General features: G+C 38.8%; 1 long non-coding RNA gene across 3 annotated transcripts in view; it reads left to right on the top strand.

Annotated features, from left to right (window-relative positions):
- Positions 1–3,323: 3,323 nt before the first annotated feature.
- LOC140702665 (uncharacterized) overlaps positions 3,324–19,845 on the top strand; it is a 99,356-nt gene continuing 82,834 nt past the window's right edge. For 2 of the 3 annotated variants that reach the window (XR_013543047.1, XR_013543046.1), the window contains exons 1-2: positions 3,344–3,448; positions 6,746–6,895. This is a non-coding gene — a long non-coding RNA (uncharacterized LOC140702665). Of the gene's footprint in view, positions 3,449–5,016; positions 6,607–6,745; positions 6,896–19,845 lie in introns of those variants that run through there. The other variant, XR_012081901.2, reaches the window with a different exon arrangement.

Here is a 19,845-nt window from a genome sequence, read left to right as displayed (position 1 = left end):
TCTAGAGGTAGAGGACAGAAAGCTATAAATGTAATAAATAAACAAATTACTAGTTTTAATGTCTGCTGACATGGGTTGGGGAGTTGTCCTTTGCTTTCCTTGTTTTTCTGGTCTCCCCAGTTCAAACACACACACACCACTACTCTCTTCTAGATTGTAGAGGTGTTCATTTATTGTAGAATGGTTGGGAAACTTGTTTTTCCCTGAATTTCCATTTACCCCCAGAGAAGACAGAGATCTAATAGAGCTGTGGTCCCCAACCTTGGGCCTCCGGATGTTCTTGGACTTCAACTCCCAGAAATCCTGGCCAGCAGAGGTGGTAGTAAAGGCTTCTGGGAGTTGTAGTCCAAGAACATCTGGAGGCCCAAGGTTGGGGACTGCTCTAATAGAGGACTCAAATCCATGCCTGTCATTCAAGAGGAAACATATCCTTTCTCGTGGCAGCAGCAGAACCAATGGCAGGAGCCATATTTTTGTTGATGCCATATTGTTTTGCAGACCAAAGAAAATGGTGACTATCAGCTGGGTTAGTAATTTTACTCCCTGAAATGACAGAACATCCTTTGACATGTGAGAACAATCAAAATGGCAGCTGTAAATAGCTGTTCTGTTGCTGCAGATAATAGTGAAATAATCCAATACCTGGAGATGAGCAATGAATGGCATGCCAGTGATGGAAAATGAAACAAACAATATTTTTTTTAAAAAAGGAGACAAACACCTAACAAGCTTTCTGGTCTAAATCCAGCTTTGTTCCAACTAGAATAGGCCCATTAAACAGCTGTGAATTAAGTCAACAGCTATGTAAGTCCCATTGATTCAGTGGGCTTGAGGTGAAGAAATGGATCCAACCCTCTGTAATTTATGTGATTTCCAAACAGTAAACTCACCCTCTCCAGAATCAAAACAATTGTAGCATAACCCTACACCACTTTAGACACACAGAGTAGCTAAACAGAGAGAAGCAGAGAAAAGAAACTGTACACACTTTGGGATTGTGCTGCTTGTTAAAGTAGGAGTTGTTGACGTCTGCTCACCAGAGAAAAAGAACAACAGGAACAACAGAAATACGCACATTTCCTCACTACCACTGCTTTTATGACAAAGTCAATAGTTCAGGAAGGAAGGAAGGAAGAAAAAAAGCAAGCAAGCAAGCAAGCAAGCAAGCAAGCAAGCAAGCAAGCAAGCAAGCAAGCAAGCAAGCAAGCAAGAAAGAAAGAAAGAAAGAAAGAAAGAAAGAAAGAAAGAAAGAAAGAAAGAAAGAAAGAAAGAAAAAGGCTGTGTTTTGGGCTCAAAACACTTTAAAGGGGAAGAAAGTATAATGTGTGCACCAGCCTGATCAGCAATGCTTAGTAGTTTCTCAGGCTGAAGGGTCTCATCAGCACTCAAAACCTCTCTAAATATACTATAAAAGCACTCCACTTGTCATTCTTAATGACTCTCTACTGCTACTTACAGTGATTGGAGCTCCCTTTATAGGGTAGGAATCCCCACCTCACCCCACCATCGAAATCATTTCCATCTTAGAACAAATTTAACAGATCACAGAGTCTAGATTTCAAAAGTAGTGGGTAGAAGTGTTGCTGCTGTGATTTTTTTTTTAAAAAAGAACATTCCTTTTATAAAGCTTCTCTTAAGCCATTAAAAATGCTATGTACTGTACACAGACAATGTTCCTTTCTCTAAATAAAAAGGCACCAGCTGGAGAAACCAGCATTTTCTCTTGTTTAAAGGCTGCATCCAACAATAGAAAATAACAGCCCTATAAAAAGCATCCCACAAAACCAATCTCCTTTTTGGCACAACATTAACAAGGAATCTCGACCCTTGGCCTTCACCGCACAAGCACATAATGGGATTTTGTACAAAATGAGTATGTTTCTTGAACACTGAGGATTTGGTGATAAGGAGAATAAAGACAGAAAGTCAGAAGAGGAGAGGAGATGAAGATACAGGGTTTGGGCATTTTTTTTCTTTAAAGAAAGCCATTTAATTTTCAGACTTTCAAAACAATCCATAGTCACAGTAAAACTTACTTCATTACAGTTTTGTTAATGTAGGCAAATCATAACTCCCCAAATGTCTCTCAAGATACACAGAGAAAGATCCCCATATTTGAGCTTTCTGTTGAAGCACAGTACAGTTATTATCAGTTCAGTTTGTATGCAGATCATATACGAAAAGACAGACTAGACTCAGATGAAGGAGGAGTGAAAATTGGCAGAACCATCAATAATTTAAGATATGCAGATGATACTAGTCTACTAGCAGAAAGCAGCAATGGTTTGAAACAGCTTTTAGTCAAAGTAAAAGAAGAAAATGCTGAAATACAGCTGCAGTTGAACATTAAGAAGACAAAAATCATGACTACAGAAGAACCACAGAAATTTAATGTTGATAATGAGAAACTGAAATAGAGACTATGTATTCCTTGGTTCAGTCATCAGTCTACATGAAGACTGCAGCCAAGAAATCAGAAGAAGACTAGGATTAGGAAGGGCAGCAATGAAGCAATTAGAAAAAAATCATAGAAAAGTGAAGTTGGAAGGGGCCTACAAGGCCATCAAGTCCAACCCCCTGCTGAGTGCAGGAATACAATCAAAGCATATCTACCAGGTGTTTATCTAAGTTTTTCTTGAATGTCTCCAGTGTTGGAGCACTCACCAATTCCTGAGGTAACTGGTTCCACTGTCATACTGCTCTAACAGATAAGTTTTTCCTTATATTCAACTGAAATCTGGCTTCCTTTAACTTGAGCCTATTGTTGTGTGCCCTGCACTCTAGGATATTCAAGAACAGATCTTGCCCCTCATCTGTATAACAGCAAGTAATTTGCAATATGGGTAAGAGGTTTATAAGGAAGGAAGGAAGGAAGGAAGGAAGGAAGGAAGGAAGGAAGGAAGGAAGGAAGCCTTGCAAAGTGGAGTCTGTGACCATTAGGTACAAGCAGCACAAGGATTACAGAAATTAATACATACTTTATAGAGGTCTTTATTAATACAGTGGAATAAGTGATGCTGTCAATCCCAGAACAAGTTCTAGGTGTTTGTTTGTTTGTTTATTAGATTTCTATCCCGCTCTTTTAGACAAAGTCTGCTATAAGCCTCCTTGCTTAAAGTTGCACAAAGTTACGTATAGCCTTTGAAATAATTTCTGTTGCACCAAAAAGGCACCAGAACACATCCTTGGGTTTGTTCAAATAATCGTAGCCCTTTTCTGAGAATACAATGGCATACTGTAAATACAGTCATGTATCCTTTGCATGCTAATGCTGACCAAGCTCTTATCTTAGGAGGTTTTGCTACTTACCCTTTGCGCTTTCTTGATTCTGGTCTTTCAGCAAGGTTACACGTATTTTTAGACCTTGCCTCTGTTTCTTCTGGCTAGTCAGCAGAGAATGTTTCCAAAGCATATACGGCCTTATTGCTTCTTGAAAGATGATTTCTGGGTAAGTTAATTCTAAGCTTCAAAAAGTTAGGCTACATAGACATTTGCATTCTGAATGTCTATTCTGTTACTTAGAATAAAAGAAATAGAAGAAATATATAATATGTTTAACATGGGTGTGAAAGCTGAACAGTAAAGAAACCTGAGAGGGGAAAAATGATTCATTTGAAATATAGTGCTGGAGGAGAGATTTGCTGATATCCTGGAACTGCTAGAAAGGCAAACAAATGGGTCCTAGATCAAATTGGGCCCAAACTATCTCTGGAAGCAAAAATATTGAAGCTGAGGCTGTCCTATTTGGGCACATCATGAGAAGACAGGATTCTTTGGGAAAAACAATGATGGTGGGAAAGGTTGAAGACAGCCGGGAAAGAGGAAGTTCAAATCTGAAATGGATTGACTTTCTAAAGAAAGTCACAGGCTTTAGTTTGGAACACATGAGTAGGGCTGTTGCGAACAGGATGGTTTGGAAATTTTTCATTCATAGGGTTGCCACAAGTCAGAGATGATCTGACAACACATGGCCACAGCCACAACTTCATAGGTGAGCCCTGAAAGCTGGAGGAATGAATTCATAGGTAAACCAGCTAAAGTGACCTTGGCAGCCAGATGAGCAGTATAGATAGATAGATAGATAGATAGATAGATAGATAGATAGATAGATAGATAGATAGATAGATAGATAGATAGATAGATAGATAGATAGATAGATAGATAGATAGATAGATAGATAGATAGATAGATAGATAGATAGATAGATAGATAGATATGAAAGCATCCTTCAGTCTAAAGACACTATGGTAATGTGCTCTAAATAGAGACAAACAAACAAGCAGGCAAGGCTGGACTACGAGTGCACCAGGCTACACAGTATAACAGCTTCAATACAAAGCTTGAGGAAAATCCTTTTTTGAGACTTAATTCCCCAGAGTTCTCCAGCAACCATGGAATCCAAATAAGTATGGTTTCTAAATATTGCTGCAGTGTTGGATTTTCAGACAAGCCAAGTAAGCTACAGTTTACGGTGTAATCCGTACTATGTGATTTCAGTGGTTTGATTCCAGTTTAATACCACTGGTTCCATTCCATAAAATGCTGGGATTTGTAGATGAGGAGGTACTTAGAATTCTTGGCCAAAGACCTCCAGTGTTTATCACAGAACTACAGTGGAGAATTCTTTAGACCTCACCAAGATAAGAGATCCTGGCACCCCATATAATGGCTCATATGCTCTTAAAGTGGCATGACAATTCTATATTTTATAAGCCAAATATCTGTTGCTTAGCATCGTAAATTGCAACAGCTTAGGCCCATTGAATCAACAGGGGTTTGGCAAGTCAACTCTTCTGCAAATTCCATTGACTTTAATTGTGACCTACAATGGCATACCTGTTGGAGCTCCAGGAGAGAAGTCATAAGTGTTTAAACAAAAAAATTTTGGCAGCAGTATTTCAGCCACTGTTTTCAATTCCAGTTTTTTGTCTTTGAATGGTAAACAAACACTTTTAATGAATTATTTTTACCTCTCCACATGTTGCATAATTTTAAGTATTTTCTGATATTTTTCAGTGCTGTTTCTGGAGCACGGAGGATACACCATGTCTGGTTGCCCTTGTTAAATACCAGCTATAGAATCCTTTACTGCAATTTTCCAGTGGATTTAATGCGCTCTATCTTTTCCTTTAACAACCTCAAATATGCAGATGATACCACTTTGATGGCAGAAAATGAGGAGGAATTAACGAACCTCTTAATGAGGGTGAAAGAGGAGAGCCCAAAAATGGTTTGGAGCTCAAAATAAAAAAACTAAGATCATGGCCACTGGTCCCATCACCTCCTGGGAAATAGATGGGGGAAGATATGGAGGCAGTGACAGATTTTACTTTCATGGGCTCCATGATCATTGCAGATGGTGACAGCAGCCACAAAATTAAAAGACACTTGCTTCTTGGGAGGAAAGCGATGACAAACCTAGACAGCATCTTAAAAAGCAGAGACATCACCTTGCCAACAAAAGTCTGCATAGTCAAAGCTATGGTTTTTCCAGTAGTGATGTATGGAAGTGAGAGCTGGACCATAAAGTGGCTGATTGCCAAAGAATTGAAGCTTTTGAATTGTGATGCTGGAGGAGAGTCCCCTGGACTGCAAAGAGAACAAACCTATCAATTCTAAAGGAAATCAAACCCGCGTGCTCACTGGAAGGACAGATCCTGAAGCTGAGGCTCCAATACTTTGGCCATCTCATGAGAAGAGAAGACTCCCTGGAAAAGACCCTGATGTTGGGAAAATGTGAAGACAAGAGGACAAGATGGTTGGACAGTGTCATCGAAGCTACCAACATGAATTTGACCAAACTCTGGGAGGCAGTGGAAGACAGGAGTGCTCTGGTCCATGGGGGTCTTGAAGAGACGATTTAACGACTAAACAACAACAACAATCTTTTCTTTCTAAATGGAATTTCAATTGTTTTTTAATTTTCTTTGAAGCGATGACTTAAAATGTACATTTCAGAAATGGCAGCGAGAATACAGTTGCGTAGTAATATGTTTCTCAGTTTCTTATCAATACAAAATATAATCTTAATTCTTTCCAATGTTTGCTTTTTTCAAAAATTAGTGAATCCAGGGGTTAAATAAAGGCTTACACATTGGTACAGTTGTGTTTCTGTATTTTATGTAATATTCTGTATTTTATGTAATACTGTAATTCATATCACTGTATCTGTGTAACAAATGCCTATTGGGAAATATTGTCTGGAGCTGGGAGTTTGAAGGTTATGTGGCCTAAGAATGTGCAAACACCTACAGAGGTCAATCTGCATTTGACTTTTTCTTTTGTGAATGCTGAAAGGTGAGAATTTTAGTACAATCCCTACAGTTTCCTGCCATGGCATCTCTGACCTTTATCATATGTAAAATAGGGACTGGGAGGCCTCATTGTTTCAATATGTTTATTGGGTTTTTTACAGCTGGAAGATACAGTCTGACAGGAATTTCACACCTAAACACAAGTAACAGATGGCAGAATGTATGTGTGGGAGGGACTAGAAACGCATAAAATGGAACCTTCCTCTTCTGCCCCAGGAGACACGTTGTCTTCTGTCAGCAAGAGATGGTGTCTCTTCTATTTTGTGCAAAATAAAATCTTTCAAATACCTTATAGGTGTGAGTTTTACTTTTCTCTCCATCTTAGTTGGGTACTTCGCTAACTCACCTAGGTACTGAACCCAATTTTTGTAACACAGTAATTTACAATATTAAAGACATGTCAACAAAACGTGTTCTACATGCTTCTCCAGATGTTCTAGAGTGGACTACAACTCCTTGGAGTAGTTGATAAGAGGTGATGGAAATTGTAGTCCAACAACATCCAGAGGGCCACAAGATGTTACTACCACTGCATATTTGGAGATATGGTTGTCCCACAGATTTCGATGTTTATGAGAGTGGTAAGTTATGCATCCACCTGTGCTCAGCCTTTATTATTGCAATGTGATTCCAGCCAGCTAACCTTCTGAAGTGAACCAAATCCAGGTAAGTGCTGTCTCTCAAATATCTGTTATAATAGTTACAAAGTAGTTACAAAGTTTTAGGTTTTTGGAAGATCTACAAGAAATAGTATGAGGCTACAGATATATGGTAATAAAAATTGGATTGATATTCTGAGCTGATATGAACACCAGATAATGTGGCTGAGATATCCAGTCTACTCAGAAGACAAGCTTTGTTTGCTTTCAGTAACCATTAGTTATGAGCAGCACTTTATATTAAGTGCCCTACTTCATGTGGCACTTCATTTAGAGCCAATAAAATAGTGATTGAATGTTAAGTAAATACTGAGCAAGTATTAAGAACATCAATTTATTAAAGTATCACAATTATGCAACACAGCAGCGAGAGTAATTTGTGGCTAATTTTAAAAATGATCCGAAATTCATGCAAAAACTCAGCACTTCCCCCCACCCTTTGCTAATTTGGCTAGAGCTGCTGCTTTTTTATATTTATTAAATTGGCACATTCCACATTCAGTTTTAAGAAATTCCTTTTATACCTCTCACAGGGCTTCAAAGAGCGATATTAGTATTTCTTTCACTCCGTTCTACATTTATTGCTTAATTCTGGAAGCCAATGTGTAATGTCTAGTATTGACTTCCCCATCACAGTAGACTTCCCATTGCCTTCTGAACAGAAGTCAAGGGCTGGACCTTATCTGCCTCAGATATGCCTTGTTCCCCTTTGCATCACCACAGTACTTAGGAAATACTTAAAATAGTGTGTCCAGAGGAGGATGTCCAGGATGATAAAAGGTCTGAAAACCAAGCCCCATGGGAAATGATTGAAGGAGCCAGTATGTTTAAACTTAAGAAGAGAAGACTGGCATCATTGTCTTTTCCACAGAGTCTTAACTTCTTATGAAATGTCCAGACTACAGTAGCCTTTGTTTATTCAGTTTACTTTGGGAGTGGTGAAACAGAGTAAGCAGAAGTAATATTTGAACTTGTTGATATGGTCATTCCATTTGCCCATGCCTATTTAAAGAAGTGTAATGACAGTGAAATGACAACTAGCGAAAGTGAAATGAGAGTCACTATATTGTAGCAGTTAGACTACTGGACCCGACTAGGATGACCTAGGTTCAACTGCTTGCTATATTGTGACAATTTGTCTCTGACCTTAGACAAACCACCCACTCTCAGCTTAATGTGCTTCACAGAGTTCTCATATATTGAAGCTTGAAGTGTCTTGAAGGAAGGGTGGTAAATAAATACAGTCTTATATATCATTCATTTACTTTCCTCACAGGAAAGCTAGACCTCTGTTCCAGTTAAGATGATTTCATAGTGTTTAACCCTGCCATTTTGCTTTGTCTCTCATGATAATCCTAGCCTGTCTGGACATATTTTTTTGTCAGGCAAAATGCTTGGTAATGACCCACAATTCCCCTTAATGGCCAGCAGCCATGCTGTGCTAGCCACATCTGTGAGAGGAAATGGTAAGTAAGTGTCCCAGAATGGTTAGAAAAAAGTGGGAGATTTCTCTGGAATGAAAGAAAGTGTATTTTGAGAGGGTGAATCCATCTAACTGAAAAGGGATGATGGAAGTTTCCCTGCGCAAGTAATAATGGAACCAACTTCTTGAATCATGAAAAAAAAAACTTATCAGAAGAACTTGGGAAGTTACTTTTGATAAATATAGTATCTTTTATAGTCCCCCCTATCCAGTAACTAGGATATTTTTTTTAAAAAAATGAATTCTATAAGCCTCTAGCCTGCTGTAAACACAGATTTCACTCATCTATCTCGTCATTGCCTCTAAACCCTGAGCACAGCATGAGGCAGGAGCATGTCGGCACTTGAACGATATGATAGTCTTCCTCCACCATTTGGCAAGAAGACACTTTTAAGTATAAAAGTAACTGTGAACATTAGTTATACTTCAAAAAAGTGAAGCCATTGCTTATTAAGTTACATTTGAAATGCAACTTTGGTCATATCTTAGCTAGTGTAAAAAGAGATTACACAAGACTAGCTGTGTGTAAGTAGATACTTCCAAGCTTGAGTAGAGAGGGGAAGATATATAAGACATAAGACATAAGAAATTTATTTGTCATTGCGCTCACAAGTGGGTGCAACGAAATGAGGTGCTCTTCCCCAAGGTAAAACTGGACAACACTACAAAAAAAGTTAAAATATACACAACTTTCACCATCCAAATATAGATACCCCGTTTTCTCTCAGCAATTAAAATTCCACCAAAAACCTATGGCCCCGCATTTAAACTCAATACTGCACTTGGGTAAAAACTGTTCTTGAATCTGCTTGTCCTTGCTTTCAATACCCTGAATCTCCTTCCTGATGGTAATAGTTTAAAGAGCTGATATCCCGGATGAGAGGAGTCTTTCAGTATGTTAGATATCTTCCTCTTACATCTGTTCTTATACAATTCTTCCAAAGAGAGGAGTGAACAGCCAATGATGTTTTGGGCCGTCTTAATCACCCTTTGAATTGCCTTTTTCTCTGCCACTGTGCAGCTCGTGAACCATACACAGAGACAGTAGGATAATATGCTCTCAATCGAACTCCGATAGAAGGTGATTAACAAACTCTCAGTCAATTGTTGCTTTCTAAGAATCCTTAGAAAATACAACCGTTGTTGTGCCTTCCTGATTAACACAGCAGTGTTTGCACTCCAAGTCAGGTCATTTGTTATGATAGTCCCAAGAAACTTACATTCAACCACCTGTTCCACACAAACTCCATCTATATACAGTGGCTGAATGTCTGCTCTTTTTTTCCTATAGTCCACTATGAATTCCTTGGTTTTTTGGATGTTAAATAAAAGATTGGTTTTTTTGCACCAGCGGGATAGCTGTAATACCTCGTCCCGATATGCAGACTCATCATCCCCAGAGATAAGTCCTACTAGAGTAGTATCGTCTGCAAATTTGATAATCTTATTACTGGGATGGTTATTGGTGCAATCCGATGAATAAATGGAGAACAGTAGTAGACTAAGGACACAGCCTTGTGGAGTGCCATATGAATGCTATAGGCACAAAAACACCTTTTTAGGTTTCAGATATTTGTCCCAGCAGATCTCATAAGAAGCATCAGATTTTCTGCTTGGGTTCAAGCTATGAAGGACTGGATGTCCTTATATGATTTGGCTCAGGATTAGGATCTTTGGGTGATGCCATTCTTAGTCCCACCACCCTTGTAGATATTTAGTAAGGATATGAGAGAGGCATACATAAAACAAAAGATATCAAAATGTAATAAGAGGAAACACCACATAAGAGGAAACACCACAGGCGGGTATCTATAGGGAGGGCATTCCAAAGTTGGGGGGCTGTTGCCCCCCAAATTTGGAATGCCCTCCCTATTGAGATCCACCTGGCTCCAACATTCTTGGCTTTTCGGTACCAGGCAAAGACCTTTCTGTTTAGCCAGCATTTTAATTAAACAGTATTCCCTAGCTGGCCACATGAGCAGCAGGACTTATTAATTTTAATGTTTTAAGAATTATTTTAATATATGATATTTTATATTGGCTTTTAAAATGTTTTTAATGTTTTTACGTTTTAATGTTGTACGCCACCCAGAAGCCACTGGTAATGGTGCAGCTAAAAAATATTGTAAATAAATAAATATAATCAAACAAAACCATCAAATAAATCAGTAAAACCCAAACAATGGCCAATAGGCAATCAAAGATAATCAATCATACCATGTTAGGAGAGAATGTACTGAAAGGCTTCAGTAAGCAGCCTTGTTTTGAGCATCTTCTTGAAGGCTGTGAGGAAGGAGGTCAGGTGTAACTCCATCAAGACCCCATTCCAAAGGGAAAGGCCACAACAAAAAAGGCTCTATTTCTGGTCTCACTTGGTATGGTCACCCAGAGGAGCAGTTGTGCGGGTGGATGTTTTTTGGGAAAGGTGCTAGGACAAATACTGAGGTCCCAAATCATGAAGGTCTTTAAGAACCTTGGGTCTGGCCCTGTACACCACAGGCAATCAGTGCAGGCTGGCCAGAACCAGGGAAATGCCCTCATACGTGTATATCTTTTAAATATATGTGAGTATCCTTGCATCTCTATATGAAGAGAAATGAAAACAAACACATAGTCTCCATTCATGCTAAAACATATTTAGAGATATGTTCAACCATTATAAAAAACATTCTCTAGCAACCTCATTTTCTAAAAGAAGCATCCAGGTAAGTGATACTACCTGAATTTCACATCGGTCAGGACAGTGTGAAACCAACTCTGATGTTATTACTCCACAGAGCTTTGAATGGCTCATGATTTCTCAAGATGGGAAGAGAGAGAGAGAGAGAAAGAGAAGAAAAGAGTATAGTCACAGACTGAATGGGTAATTGGAGTGTGATCATAATAGCGAGAGCCATTAAAAATCTTATCCATTATCCATGTCACCTAGTGATCGCATATAGCCTGTTTGCATAGCCTACCTTTTGGTTTAAAAAAAAATGATCAGGCATTTCCAATATTAATTTGACTTTCCATGCCTCTGCAGGATACATTATTCATCCATTTCCCTGGCATTCTTCCCAAAACATTATGACTCAAATCAGTGCATCTTTTGGCTCCTCTCTTAGGCTATTATGTTAATGTAGAATGTGAAAATCTTTCAAAACATGCTTTTGGTTTGTCTGTAAGAAATCACTTCAACATGAACCATGAATGTGTTTTGAAGAATAACTTCACATGCACTTAGTCATGGCCAGTGGCATTTTTCCACCTTTGGAAACCATCTCTGCATGCCCTATCAACACCTGCCTTTGAAAATGTTCTCAGACTCCAAAAGTTGGTGGCAGAAGTGGAAGTGCTTGCTTCCAGCTTGCATCTGATATTACTTTTCTAGGCTCTGGATAGAACATCCCTGGAAAAGTAAAACTTGATCACATTTGGGACCTGATGTATTATGGACTAAGATTGGTTTGCTACTGGGATCTTTGCTGAGCCACAAGGAAAAACACCACCACAGTATGTGCCACCACTGGTCCCACTGAAGATCACATGTGCTCGTTTTCTCACCAAAGTTCAGCAACCTAGTGCTGAGCTAGTACTGAAAAGAATAACCACTCTGGTAGATGGAATTAGTGTGTACGTGTGTCTATATGTGTGAGAGAAGAAAAGTTAATCCATAAATGCATATTATAATATAAAAGATTCTCTAAATCAAAATGTAAAGGTTCCCCTTGACATTTTTTAGTCAGTCGTGTTCGACTCTAGGGGGGCGGTGCTCATCCCCGTTTCCAAGCTGTAGAGCTAGCGTGGTTTGTCCAAAGACAGTTTCCGTTGTCACGTGGCCAGCACGGCTATACATGGAATGCTGTTTACCTTCCCACTGAGATGGTACCTATTTATCTACTCGCATTTACATGCTTTCGAACTGCTAGGTTGGCGAGGAGCTGGGACAAAGCAAGGGGAGCTCACTCCGTCCCGTGGGCTCGATCTTATGACTGCTGGTCTTCTGACCCTGCAGCACACAAAGGTTTCTGCGGTTTAGCCCGCAAAGTCTTATAGGTGGCCTCCATGCCTGCAGAGCTGCTTAGACAGCCATTTTGAAGGAAGCCATGTGAGTCTACTAATTTCTAGATATGGAGGGGGATCAAGAGGATGTCACCTTCAAGGAAAAAGGAGGAGTAAAATGGAAATTAGGGTAGCAATATAAAGATTCCTTTGGAAAAGACAAGAGGAAGAAAAATCATTGGGGCAATCTGATTTTCTGTCTTGCCACACCCTACTGGTTCAGATCACTTGCTCCATTTATTGAACTCTGAATTCTGTTCCAGCAAGTGCTTTTTTGAGACTGCCCCATACTGAACATTTTGACGGGTTAGGTAGGATGAAGGAACAGGCTAGGTACAAGGGTGGATGAGCACCCTCTCAAGTAAAAAAATTGTAAAGAGGTTTCTTGGCTTATCTCATATGTGGGACACGCAGTATGTGAAGTGAAAACAAGCGAAACATAGCAGAACCCAACACGTTGTGATAGAGAAAATGGAGTCTTTAAATGGCAGGCTACTAAATGACAGCATCCTTTGCCACGCTGATCTCTTGTTCAGTGATCTCCTGTTGTTATGTATAAGTGAAGAGTGACAATAACTGCTCTAATATAAGAAAAGGAACATATTACTCCCAATTTATGAATAGGATGGTTAAGAAAAGAGAGATTAAAAGTAATACATGTTATACAAAAATATCCTTTCATGGGGAGCTATGCCTACATTGCTCACAAAACCCTATTTTTCAGTCTCTAACATAAAAGAGCCTCAAAAAGGCAACATGTAGTTTTCATATTATGTTTAAGATTATTGCATCTCAAATGTCAAGGACTTACTGATCAGACGGAGTGCTCCTGCTGCTTGTTGTTCTACAATGAATCAGTTGAAAAACTGTGATTAAAATATATATAATAAATCTGCTTGCTGCTCTTTTCCAATCAGTGAATAAAAATCTTTTTCAGTCTTGCTGGGCAGAGCAACATGTCTTGTCTCTTGTCTCTCACCAGGCAGTAGTCAACAGCTGAAAAGTGTTTTATTGTCTTTAAGTAAGGACTAAAATTCAAAGACAAATATCAAGAGTTCCGCTTTGCCTCCTGTGTTTTCCCTCACTAAGCTTCCAAGTGTAACATGCCTTTGACTTTTCGCTATTCCAAACTGAAAAGAAAGCATGGCATAATTTGACATTACTTTAATAACTGTAAACCTTCAGTGATGTTGTAACAGAACAGAAGGAAGGAATTGGCACAGTTTTAAGGCCTTGATAAATCACATGTTTTCACTGAACACACAGTAATAGATTTGTCTTTTTTTAAAAAAAACCACTTGTTAAGAATTGCACCACACATCTGATTCTCCATACCTGTAATAAGTCTCCATTTTATGATTTGTTGTTACTATGTACCATCAAGTTATGGTGCCCCTGTGGATAAATAACTTCCAAAAGATCCTATGATTCATAGCCCTGTTCAGGTGTTGCAAACTAAAGGACATGGCTTCCTTTACTGAGTTAATCCAATTTGAGTCCTCCTCTTTTCCTACTGCCTTTTGTTTTTCCTTGGTCTTCTCTCAATGTGTCCTGAGTATTATAGTCTTAGCTCAGTCATTTTAGCTTCTAGTGAGAGTTCACACTTGATTTTATCTCAAGCTTACCTTTCTGTTGGTCCGTGACATCTGCATATCTTTTCTGTAAGATCACATTTTTAGTGAAGAGATTTTTCCCCTGTCAGCTTTTTTCTTTGTTTAGCTTTTCAATCTGTAACAGGCAATGCCACAGTATGAATGATCTAGTCCTTAGTCTCCAGAAGATACTCTTAAATATCTTTGCTAGTTTCTTCATAGCTATCCTTTACATCTCAGGCTTCTGTTCTTCTGGCAGCAATATCAATTTTGATTAATGATTGAAGCAAGATAACAGTTCCAAAGTCTTCATTATCATCATTACCCTAATAATTGTTTGCTCTCAAGTAAATTCTGATTTAGGACTACCATTCAGGGCTTTCTAACTGGAGAATACTCGGAAGTGGTTACTATTCCCTCTTGGAAGGGAGAGGTGTGCAGCTTGTCTAAAGTCACACATGCTGGCTCTTCTGAGATGCTTGAAGATCTGGCATTTCTCTCTCCATATATGGTCTCTGTTGTTAAATTTTGAGCATTCTTTTGCTTGGCAAAGAAATTATATATAATAAACATGTGAATGTTAAGCACCTAAGAAGATGGATACTTCTGTAGCTCCCAATATGTAGGTAAGAAGTAACATTATAGCAGCCCTGTAAGTAGAAAAGGCAATTCTTTTAGGGCTGACTGTGTGATTGTCACAGTGGTAACTTTTTTTGCTCTTCAAAAAACTACAAATTAGCTTGATTATTTTGTGATTGGTTTTCAGGCCATGAAGCAAGTCTGATTTATCAGGCCCCAAAATCTTCCTCAATCATGAGCAAAAAGATGATTTCAGCTTCAATTATGGGTTGTCTTAATGTATAATTTGGTCCTTACTCCCAGAGATTGGAAGAGTTAGTCTTTGGGATGACATTACCTCGAGTCTCCTCTGGTCCGGTTACCTGGAAATCTGGGTGGTAATAGTCCAAAAAAAAAAAAAATCACTTCCCCAAGCTCTGCTTAATCAACATAGTCACAGAACAGCGATGCACAGAAAGCAAAGAAGTTTGACTCAGTTTGTGCTTTAGTTTCTAATGAACCTCAGAATTCACGGATAGTTTTAGGCCCCAAAAGTTCTGAGATAAAAGGAAACCCATGCCTAGGCAGCACTGCAGATTTCTTGTGGATGGTGTGAGCAAAGAAAGGGAGAGACGGAGGCAAGCACACTGTTGCATTTATTGACAAAGTGTGGAAATTTATGGCTAAAAACCTCTAGCTACACAGCGGGAAAAGTTCAGGCAGGGACCTACAGAGCAGAATTGGCCTCAAGTCTCCCCACAGTAGACTACCCCTTATTGTTTGTTCTCCATATTTTTGTTCTCCTCAATACTTCACTCCGAGACAATGGTAAGAGAAATAATAAAAGGTTTTATTTACTCACAGTGCTGAATAGATCATAAACAACTGTAGAAAAATAATGACAGGTAACATGAACAGAGTTTATTTGATTCACAGCTTCATACTGACTACATAACTGAGTTTTACATAGCTAACTCTGACGGACTACATAACTCTAACAGCAGATTGACTCCGGACTGAAAAAGAGTGGGAAAAGAACTCTGAAGTAGAGAGGTTTTTCTCTTTTCACAATCTGAGGCAGAAAGGAAACAATTGATTGCTGCTGGATTGATTGCCAGTCACCCAGGTCCAGAAAGGTCCCTCCCACCAAAACCTCTTACAGGCAGCATATGCCTGTTGAAATCTTACAGTTCACTATTTCGGTAAGAAAGGGAGAGCAGAGAGAGATTAGTGAAGCTGCTATCTGTGCACAAAGAGAACAGATGTTGGAGGTTAATGGAGCATGAGGAAAAAGGAAGAAAAATCAAATTTTCTTAATACCTGCTTTGACTTTTCAAGCCACACAGAATTATTTGTGGAGAAGCACAAGTAGAAGTTTAGAGGAAGACATTTCATCATCTTGTTTAGCATTGTTGAGTTTCAGGAGTGACTCCTTAAGCCTTGCTGTAACTCAATGTGAACTTAATGCATCATAAACACTTAAATGCTGGCATTTTACTGCCATTGTAGTTTTGATTTTCTTTTAATGAAGCTTGGGTGTTTTTCAAAAGATAGTGATGGGAGTGTTGTGATGGAAGTGTTACCTGATAAAATTACTTGCCATAATACAGAACTAAGGCAAACAGACACGGAGCTATGTCCTAGGGAAAAGAGCCTCCCTAGAGAGGAAATAGAAGAATTTAAATGACAGCTCTTATAAAATCTTTTATTTCAATTCCATCACATCATGCTGAACTTATATATGAGCAACAGTTTCTAGGAATGTACATGGTGGTGTGCACATGGAGACTTTCAACTTAGTGAAGAGGAGCATATCTACATTGCATGCTACAGTATTCTTCAGAGCAGTGTGTAGCGTTCTCTATTTATTTGATCTATGGTTCATGTTTGTTATGTAATGGTTTATGAATATTAATGTTGCAGAGAGGCAGAGCCGAGACAGATGCTATAAGAGGCGGAGCCTGAGTCAATATTTCAGTTTGAGTGTGAGATGAATTGAGTTTAAGTCAGATTGAGTCACTGAGAGTAGAGTCAGGGTGTGCAAGAGAATGTGTAGTTTGGGAAATTTAGATGTGATTAACTACTGAAGATATTTATGAATCTATGTAACCAATAAACCAAAGTTTTATTTAAAAGAACTTGAAGTGTGGACCTGAGTCTTTCTGAAGTAAATGGTGATTTAGAGATCACCTGGTGGCAGCAAGTGTAAAAGAAGCAAGTGTTTGTCTTCGTGTGCTCTGGGGCTTGAAGGTCAAGCAAGGGGCACGAGGGTGGACACCACACAGTGGTTCTCAACCTTGGATCCCCATATTTTCTGGGACTACAATTCCCAAAAATTCTGGCCAGCACAGTCAGTGGTGAAAGCATCTGGGAGTTTTAGTCCAAGAACATACGAGGACCCAAGGTTAGGAACCACTGCTTTAGAGAATCATTTTGTTACTGATCACAGCATGTTAGTCTGTGGAACTCCTTGCCACAGGATGTGGTGATGGCATCTGGCTTAGATGCCTTGAAAAGGGGATTGGACAGATTTCTGGAGGAAAAGTCCATCACAGTTTACAAGCCATGATGGGGATGTATAATCTTCAGGCTTAAAAGGAAGGTTCCTCAAAATGCCAGATGCAGGGGAGGGGGATCAAGAGACAGGTATCTAGATGTCTCGTGTGCTCCCAGAGGCCTGTGGTGAGATACAGGAAGCTGGACTAGAGGGGCCCTTGGTCTGATCCAGCAGGGCTGATCTTATGTTCTTTTAGGACAAAGGTTTATTTATGTCTTTGAGGTCAGTCAGCCAGCCAGCCAGCCAGTCCTGTCATACTTGTTTTACGTTTGTATGTCTGTGTGCTTAACTTTACAAGGGGGAAAAGACACTAGGCTTGGACAGAGACAGGAGTTTGGTCATTAGTCTTTCTCCAGGCTCTCTCAAGATAATCACTTATTTGCACTTTAAAAGTATAGCGTGAGGCCTGCAATCTTACTTTCCATGGTTTGCATACTTGAAAAATATGCTTATTTGAAGAGCAAACAGGTGCAGCTGATTGTCTCAGCATTGCAGGACAACACCTTCAGTATCTCCCCAACCTATTTCAAGAGATTTTGGTTCCAGCATGAGACGACCCTACTTCCCACAACGCATGATATTCCTGTCACTGTCCAAACACAGTGTCTCTTCCCTTTTGTAAAGTTAAGCATACACACACAGAGAGACAGGTATAACATGATTGGCTGATTGAATACAAAGGAATAAACAACCTATCCAACTGCAAATCAACAGTTGTAGCATTTTTCAGTATGTCAAATTTTGCAGAACTATGCATGAACTAACCAGTGCATGACTCCCCAAATTTAGTTCTGAGGCCCATTTGGTGCTTTGGACTGGAATGATCAACTCAGAATGCTGAGAAGCTATCTAATTCAGTACACATGCTGAAACCCAGTTAACTTAGAAATTCAGATCTTTAGCCCATCTTTTGATTTGTATTGGGAAACCAAAATGATTGCAGCTTGTTTGTTTGTTTGTTTGTTTCCCTGATGTGAAATTTAAGAAGAGAATGGCAAACCACTTCTGAGTATTCTGCACCTAAGGAACCCTGGAAAAGGTTGCCATAAGTTGGAACTGACTTGATGCTGAATAATATTAGTTCTGTGAAATCTGGAGATGACATAAAGAGGGGAATAGACATGCCGAATTTTAGAAAGCCATCTTTGGGATTTTGTGTTCTAGGCACCTTCGAAGTTTTCTGTATGTGTATGCACCAAAGAACCGTAAGTTTTTCAAAAGAAAGAGCAAGATGAATTAAAGTAGAACACAGGAAGACAGCATAGTAGTCACTGGGCAGGCAAGCAGGCATCAGTGATTGACAGAAATGCACAGGCAGAGACAGGCAGCTAAATCAAAGATGGTTTTGAAGATAGAGCTGACTTTCAGGGAGGCAACTAAAGACAGTCTCCCAAATTCTTGAAGGTTCAGTCTTCAGAGTTAACATAGTACTGCACGGAATAGTGCAACAAATCCCAAATATTGCAGCTCAAGTGTCTCACTGAAAGCTTGGTGGGCATTGGAAGGCAGCAATAGTTGCAAGAGGCAAACGGAGAAAGAGGTGAGAGTGTGCAGAGCCATAGACAGCAACCTCCATCACCTGTCTAGCCTGGCATAGTTCCTCCCTCCCAGTTTTAAAGACAACACGGTAGATCCCCCCCCAAAAAAACATTCTCTTTTTTAAAAAAAAAAATTATTAACTAAAACATAAACATAAAATACACAAATCAAAATACAATTTAACTGTGTTCCCCACCAATATTGATAACAAAGCAATCTCAGGATTCAGTTCTATGTCTTTTCCACATTTATCATTTAATTCTTTAAAAATTTGTTTCCAAAATCTTTGTACTTTGTACTTTTTCACATTCCCACCACATATGAAAATATGTACCAATTTCCTTCTCACATTTCCAACAGACATTCGTTAAATACCATCTTAGACACAGTTTAAAATTTTTTCCCTCACTGACATAAATCTTAAAACCCTCATATTCCACATCTTCTTCCACTCTTCCTTGTTTCTCCTTTTTCCAAAGTCTTGTTCCCACACTAGCTTCACTCCTTCTTTATCACTTTCTTCTTCTTTTAGATCGAGCAGGAATCTGTAAATTATACTCACTGTGCCCTTTACTGAATCAGTCATCTGAATGTCTTCATATGATAATAGAAATTGTTCGTACTTCGTGTATTCTCTACCTTTGTTATATTTCTTTACCCATTCATTAGTCCATCTTTCTATTTGTATATAGTTCAACCATGAGATATTCTTATTCTGAAAAAATTGTTTCATGTACAACCAATCTTTCAATCTCATCACTTTTTTTCTTTAAATAATTCCATATACACTTTCATATTGACAGGAAAATTCTCTATTTCTGTTACTAATCCAAATTGAGAGTTAAATGAGCATAACTTCTTTTTATATTTATACCATATGTTTAACATTGTCTTTAAGAACAGGTTTTTAATTTCACTTATTTTATACTTCTTAACCATACCAAATAAATATTTTTCAATATCTACCTGTATTTCTGATTATTCCATTTTCCACCAAATTACCTTTCTGGGTTATATATAATTTCTCCAATAAACCTCAACTGGTTAGCCAAATAATAATTTTTTATATTCGGTAAACCTATACCACCTTTTTTGTTGT

This window comes from Pogona vitticeps, chromosome 1 (assembly GCF_051106095.1).
Source record: "Pogona vitticeps strain Pit_001003342236 chromosome 1, PviZW2.1, whole genome shotgun sequence".
Lineage (NCBI taxonomy): Eukaryota > Metazoa > Chordata > Lepidosauria > Squamata > Agamidae > Pogona > Pogona vitticeps.
This window is presented reverse-complemented; position numbering and strand designations above follow the sequence as displayed.